Raw genomic sequence first — 7,822 nt, forward strand, 5'->3', positions numbered from 1 at the left:
CCGTCGTTGCGTGTAAAACCGGTGTCTCGCCATGTGCATGCTGCTCGCCGGTTTAAGGTGTTCCCCATTCAACTTACTGAGCTCTTCGAACGTCTTGTCCGCTGGCTTCTCTGGCGCTAGAAGGTCCTTCATCAGGGAGTACGTTCTGGATCCACAAACCGTCAGGAGATGAGCCCTGCATTTGTCGACCGAATCCTGTCCCAACCATTCCTTAGTGACAAAACTTTGCTGTAGTCTCTCAATAAAGTCGTCCCAATCATCACCAACACAGTACCTCTCTTCTGTGCTGCTAGTGGCCATGCTCGCATGGTTCAAATCCCAGTTTCTCATCACCAATGATATGTCCTTACTATACAGTATAAAGGCACACGAGGCCCATACTTGAGAGAAGGTCACTCTGTGACCAGTTACCTTTATTACCAAGACCTCAAGTAATGAAGGTGGGTGGAGCTTCCCCTTTTATACCTGAAAGTCCAGGTTAGGAGTGTCTCCCACAAGTTCACCACCTAGTGGTCAATATTCTCAAGGTGTACAACTTAGGTCAGCTTATACATGGGTTACAATGATAGTTGAATACATGACAATATCCAGGCCCTTCAAAGTTTTTTGCACCTCAATGAGGTCTCCCCTCAGCCTCCTCTGTTCCAAAGAGAACAAACCCAGCCTATCCAATCTGTCCTCATAGCTAAGCTTCTCCATTCCAGGCAGCATCCTTGAAAACTCCTCTGCACCCTCTCCAGTGCAATCACGTCCTTCCTATAATATGGCGACCAGATCTGCACGCAGTATTCCAGCTGTGGCCTAACCAATGTATTATACAATTTAAGCTTAATCTCCCTGCTCTTGTATTCAATGTCTCGGCCAAAAAAGGCAAGTCTTCCGTATGCCTTCTTAACCACCTTATCCACCTGGCCTTTGTTCATCTACACTTCTAAGTGGCCTACCGTTTAATGTGTATTCCCTTTCCTTATTAGCCCTCCCCAAGTGCATTACCTCAAACTTCTCTGATTTAAATTCCATTTGCCACTGTTCTGCCCACCTGACCAGTAGATTGATATCCTCCTGCAGGCCATGACTTTCCTCTTCATTATGAACCACACAGCCAATTTTAGTGTCATAGAAACATAGAAAATAGGTGCAGGAGTAGGCCATTCAGCCCTTCGAGCCTACACCACCATTCAATAAAATCTGCAAACTTTTTAATCATGCCCCCTATATTCAAATCTAGATCGTTGATGTATACCACAAAAAGCAAGGGACCCAGTAGTGAGCCCTGCGGAACCCCACTGGGAACATCCTTCCAGTCACAAAAACATCCATCAACCATTACACTTTGCTTCCTACCTCGAAGCCAATTTTGGATCCAACTTGCCACTTTGTCTTGGATCCCATGGGCTTTTACCTTCATGACCAGTCTGCCATGTGGGATTTTGTCAAAAGCTTTGCTAAAGTACATATATACTATATCGTACGCACTACCCTCACCGATCCTCCTGATTACCTCCTCGAAAAATTCAATCAGGTTAGTCAAACACAATCTTACCTTAACGAATCCATGCTGACTGTCGCTGATTAAAGCCTTGCCTTTCTAAATGTAGATTTATCCTGTCCTTCAGGATTTTTTCCAATATTTTTCCCACTACTGAGGTTAGGCTGACAGGCTTGTAATTACTCGGCCTATCCCTTACTCCATTCTTAAACAAGGGTACCACATTAGCAGTCCTCCAGCACTATGCATGAATCGAAAGAGAACTGGAAAATGATGGTCAAAGCCTCTGCTATTTCCACTCTTGCTTCATTCAACAGCCTGGGGACTTATCCACTTTCAAAGCTACCAAACCCCTCAATACCGCCTCTCTCACTATGTCTATATCGTCCAGAATTTCACACTCCTCCTCGATAGCAGTATCTACATTGCCCCTTTCCTTTGTGAAAACAGACACAAAGTATTCATTAAGAAGCATACCCACATCTTCTGCCTCCACATACAGATTACCCCCATAGTCTCTAATAGGCCCTACACTTTCGTTAATTATCCTCTTGCTCTTAATATATTTATAGCACATCTTTGGGTTTTCCTTGATTTTACTTGCCAAGAATTTTTCATGCTCTCTCTTAGCATTCCTAATATCCTTTTTAATTTCACCTCCAAACTTCCTATATTCCTCCAGAGATTCTACAGTATTTAGTCGTCGGTATATGACATAAGCTTCCCTTTTTTTCTTTATCCTCCTCTGTAAGTCCCGAGACATCCAAGGGGCTCTAGAATTGCTTTTCCCACCCTTTTTCTTTAAGGGCACAATTTTGACCTGAGCTCTCCAGATCTCCTCCTTGAATGCCTCCCACTGTTCCAACACTGATTTACCTTCACATAGCTGTTTCCAGTCCACCATGGCCAAATCACTACTCAACTTAGCAAAGTTAGCTTTTCCTCAATTTGGGACTTTTATTCCTGGTCTATCCTTGTCCTTATCCATAACTACCTTGAATCTGACTGAATTATGGCACCCAAGTGCTCTCCCACTGATACCTCTTCCACCTGCCTAGCTTCATTCCCCAAAACTAAATCCAGAATCCCGCCCCCACCCCTCCCATGTTGGGTTTGTTACATGCTGACTAAACAAGTTCTCTTGAATGCATTTTAGGAATTCTGCACCCTCTATACCCTTCACATTATATTTGTCCCAATCAATATTAGGATAGTTAAAATCCCCTACTATTACTGCCCTATAGTTTTTGGACTTCACAGAAATGTGCCAACATATTTGCTCTTCTACCTCCCTCCCACTGTTTGGGGATCTATAATACACGCCCAGCAGTGTGATCGGCCCTTTTTTATTTTTCAGTTCGATGACCCCTCTAATATATCATCCCTCCTCACAGCTGTAATAGTTTATTTAATCAATACCGCAACCGCCCCTCCCCCCCACCCCCACATTTTACCCCCCTCTCGGCCCTCGAGCCTGCTCCGCCATTTAATATGATCATGGCTGATCCGATCATGGACTCAGGTCCACTTCCTTGCCCGCTCTCCATAACCCCTTATTCCCTTATCAGTTAAGAAACTGTCTATCTCTGTCTTAAAGTTATTCAATGACCCAGCTTCCACAGCTCTCTGAGTCAGCGACTTCCACAGATTTACAACCGCCTGAGAGAAGAAATTCCTCCTCATCTCAGATTTAAATGAGCGGCCCCTTATTCTAAGATTACTCCCCCTAGTTCTAGTCTCCCCTATCAGTGGAAACATCTTCTCTGCATCTACCTTATCAAGCCCCTTCATAATCTTTTACGTTTCGGTAAGATCACCTCTTATTCTTCTGAATTCCAATGAGTAGAGGCCCAACCTACTCAATCTTTCCTCATAAGTCAACCCCCTCATTTCCGGAATCAACCTAGTGAAGCTTCTCTGAACTGCCTCCAAAGCAAGTATACCCTTTCTTAAATATGGAAACCAAAACTGTACGCAGTATTCTAGGTGTGGCCTCACCAATACAGTAGCAAGACTTCCCTGCTTTTATACTCCATCCCCTTTGCAATAAAGGCCAAGATTCCATTGGCCTTCCTGATCACTTGCTGTACCTGCATACTATCCTTTTGTGTTTCGTGCACCATGACCCCCAGGTCTCACTGTACTTTGCAATTTGTCTCCATTTAAATAATAACTTGCTCTTCAATGTTTTCTGCCAAAGTGCATAACCTAACTTAGCTTTTATTGATCTGTGTAAACGTACACCCAAACTTCTTTGCCCCTTCCACAGCTCCTGCTCTCTTGCCATTTAAAAACTATTCTGATTTGTCTTTCTAATGTGAATCTAATGTGGATGACCTCACACTTCCCCACATTGAACTCCATCTGCCATAGTTTTTGCCCACTCACTTAATTTGTCCATATCCCTTTGTAACTTCCTGCTCCTAGCTACACAATCTGTGGTGCTTCCTAACACAGTATACCAGGCAGTTTCAAGTTTCTGAAAGGAGACATTCTATATGTATTTAAAATGTAATTTACAAAAAATAAATTCAGCTCTTAGAGTTGCTTTCTTATTATTTTGTCTACCCAAGGAATTAACTGGAAGATTGTCCATTGAAAATATATAGCTGTTTTATATTGTGCTGCTCTATCACTCAAAAATTAGGGTGAGCTCGTCATAAGACATAAGATGTGTGCATCAGGTCAAATCAATTATCAGAGCGGGTTTGCTGTTCAGTTCCTGCACACATGAACAAAAGTTTATGAAATCCCAAGGCAAGGATAGACACTTTCAAAGGCATGGGGATTTGGGAATCATACTCCAACAGAGACGATAGAACCATAGAGGTTTACAGCACAGATAGCCATCTGGCCTATCATGTCTGTACTAGCACTTTGCTGGAGCAATCCGAACCCAATTTGACTGCCTGCACACTCTCCATAACCCTGTATCTTTCTCTACTTTATATATTTATCCAACTTGTTTCTTAAAAGATGCAATAATCTCTGCCTCAACGAATCCCGAGCATTTGATGCTCCAACAACACCATGTAAAAAAAGTTCTCCCAACATCTACCCCATTTTCAGTGACAATTTAAAATTAATGATACCCCAGTTACTGAATCCCCAACCAGAGAAAATGATCTGGCCCTATTCACTATCAAAAACTTTCATAATTTTAAAAACCTCCATTAAATCTCCTCAGCCTTCTCTGCTCTAGTGAGAAAGTTCTGGGAGAGGGGGTGAAATTGGTCTGCTGCAGTAGCGCAAAATAGGTTCATAGCAAATCGGAAGCCCATTTCACACTGTCCAATTTTCTTTTTCACTGAATTTAATGGAGGTCATTTTGTCCTATTAACAGGGACCAATTTCACCAGCCCCATATCTCAAGTCTCTCCTCATAACTAGATTTTCTCATCCCTGGCATCATCTTAATGAATCTATACTGTCGGCTCTCTATGACTTAAATGCCTTTTCTATAATGGGGCATCCAAAAAAGCAATGTTTTATATAGATGCACCATTACATCTTTACTCTTGTACTCATAAGCTCCAAAATACTGGTGGTCTATTTTTTGTCTTTATTTGACTACCCTTGAACTTTTAGGACTTTATTTATTTGAATCCATAGGTCTCTATTCATCCAAACACTTCAATGTATTTCTATTGAGTGTTTAGTCCCATTCTTTGATTTTCCTTCCGAATGTATTACTCCCAACACAAAGGCAAAATGCTGGAAATCTGAAATATAAACAGAAAATGCTAGAAATACTTCGCAATGTCAGGCAACATCTGTGGAGAGATAAACAGAGTTAATGTTTCAGGTTGGTAATCTTTCCTCAGAACTCCCACTTATCCACATTAAATTGAATATTCCTCCCATTTGCCTCTCTATCTATATCTTCCTGAGGACTTTAAGGGGCTGAAATTGCCCCTCTCCTTAAGGCCAGTTACCACCGCAAATTGGCGGCCAGGCTACAGAGTGGAGTGTCCGCCGACTTTTCGTGGAATGGTCGCTGATAAACCAATTGCCCTCCTAAGTTTTCTCCACTGCTGCTAATCCGTGGTAAGCGCATCATCACTATGCGATCTACCCCCACCCCCGACTGCGACATTCCCCTCTGGAAATCTTCGGCCCGCCCGGCGGTGCCAAAACCTGTTTTTTTTCCTGGTGGTCCAGTGAGGATGTGGCCTTCTGCAACGGCGGTGTGGCTTCCTTTAAAGAGGGAGATGCACTGCTGCTGCCACCATGTTTTATTTTTTGTTGGCTGACTGCCATGTCGGCCCGACAATTATGTCCCCAGGTTTGGCCGGGCCGCCAACAAGCAGCCTGGCACCCCGTCTTGGGTGCCAGGCCACTGGCCTGGCCGAAACCCTCTCTGGTGACCCAATGGGCCGAAGTTTTTAACTCGTATTTAAGTGAAGGGGAGAGCCGTGGTGACATGGTGCCCTGACGTCAGCATCGCGGCGGTCACTCCGCGCCACCCCCAACTTCCGCCCCTCAGGTGTTGCCACTGCCCCGTTCTGGAGCCAAGAAAATAAATACACCAAAGAGCCAAATGTTGCTCAAGAGGCAACCTGAACTGCAGCTGTGGTAAAAACCATCGATACAGGATGGAAGCGCCCCCGTTTCGGGCGAGGGGCAATTTCTACCTCGCGGTTGGCCAAATTTCCTTCTTTTGTGTCATCAGTAAATTTCAATATTTGGTTCTGAGTCCCAAGCATCAATATATGCATAGAGAACAAAAGTGGACCCCTGGAGTACTTCATTTGCAACACTTCTCCAATTCAAACAATACCCATTTACTCTAACTCTTTGTTTGCTCTCTGTCAACCAACTTTTAATCCATGTTGTTAATTACATTAGAAAAGCAGGAGAAGAGTGAAATTGCCCAAAGAACAGATCATGAGACTAACTCATTGAATTATAATCTCATAGTTCAGAACAAGAAATACTTTGCAAATGAGCTTTACATCAGTCTTTCGAATGGACAGTCAATTACCTCATCAGAATAATTTCATGTCAAGCGAATGCAATTATCAGGGACGAGGTGAAATTTTCTTTTCACTTTTAAATAGATCACCATCAGTGCCCCATTTAAAAAAGAGAAATAGACAGTTACACAGAATAATCAACTGTAACATGCCATAGTTAGATTATTTTTATTTAAACATTAATTATTGATAACATAATCAAGAGCATTGACTTGGAATTATTGAGCTTGAAAATAAGAGCAACTGAGATTAGTATGCACAGTTGAAGCTTTAACAACAACGGAGTTAATATTGTCTCAACTGATGTTCATTTTGCTCCCTCGTGTTCCTCCAGGTTAGTTCTCTTGTTAATGTTATTAGCACTTACTGTTAAAATTAAAATATAATTAAGGAAAACAAATTCTGTAAAGGGAACAAGGAAGCACCAACCTCCCCGCCAGCGACCCAAGTGCCCCGAGAATCAGCACTGCTACTTGTACCGAATAAACAACATATCCTATGCACAGCTGACACCTGCCTGCTTAGCATCAATGCCATCCCTGTCTCTAAACAGTGTTTATGTTCTATGTACATGTCTGTAAATGCTGTGTGATCTTATATGTATAGTCAGTCATTCATTTGGATTAACAGTACATTACAACAATTTTTTTTTACTCAATAGGATAAATAATATTGTGTTAATGTTTAAAATTAGGGGCTGGCTAATTCCAAAACACGATAGTGAAAATGTCCTAAAAACCTGTTTATGCATAGCCATTTTCAAAATATAGTTCACGTAGAAAGACATTTCGGGTGCACTTTCACTGCAGCTACCGGTCTGAGACCAGTTTGGGCATGTGCATATACAGAACTCTATCCCAAAAGAGCGGATTGCCAGATTGACAGATCGCGGCACGGATTCTGCGCTTCATGATGCAATGTGCCACAAGTCGGCCAATTTTTTTTTTGCAAGCGCCACCTCCCTTCAACTAGCGTCCCGAGAGTGGCCGGCAGCCCGGTATGCACCCCTGAAACTGTCGCTGTCATCGCCCCGTGCAGCTTCAGGGGGCGCTCATGAATTTTCACTCCCCTGGGGGTGCTAAGGGGAGGTGCAAACAACCCCAATTTCTCCCCCTAAATGTTTAGAGCATGGGAGGAGAGAACTATTATTGTCACCATTCAAATTAAGGTCAGATAGGCTTACAAAGTGTCTCGGGGGCCCAACGTGTTTTGGTGTCCTTACCTAAGAAAGGATATTCTTGCCACGGAGGGAGTGCAGTGAAGGTTTACCAGACTGATTCCTGGGATAGCAGGACTGTCGTATGAGGAGAGAATGGGTCGACTAGGCCTATATTCACTATAGAGTTTAGAAGAATGA

This window comes from Pristiophorus japonicus, chromosome 7, assembly GCF_044704955.1.
Source record: "Pristiophorus japonicus isolate sPriJap1 chromosome 7, sPriJap1.hap1, whole genome shotgun sequence".
NCBI lineage: Eukaryota > Metazoa > Chordata > Chondrichthyes > Pristiophoridae > Pristiophorus > Pristiophorus japonicus.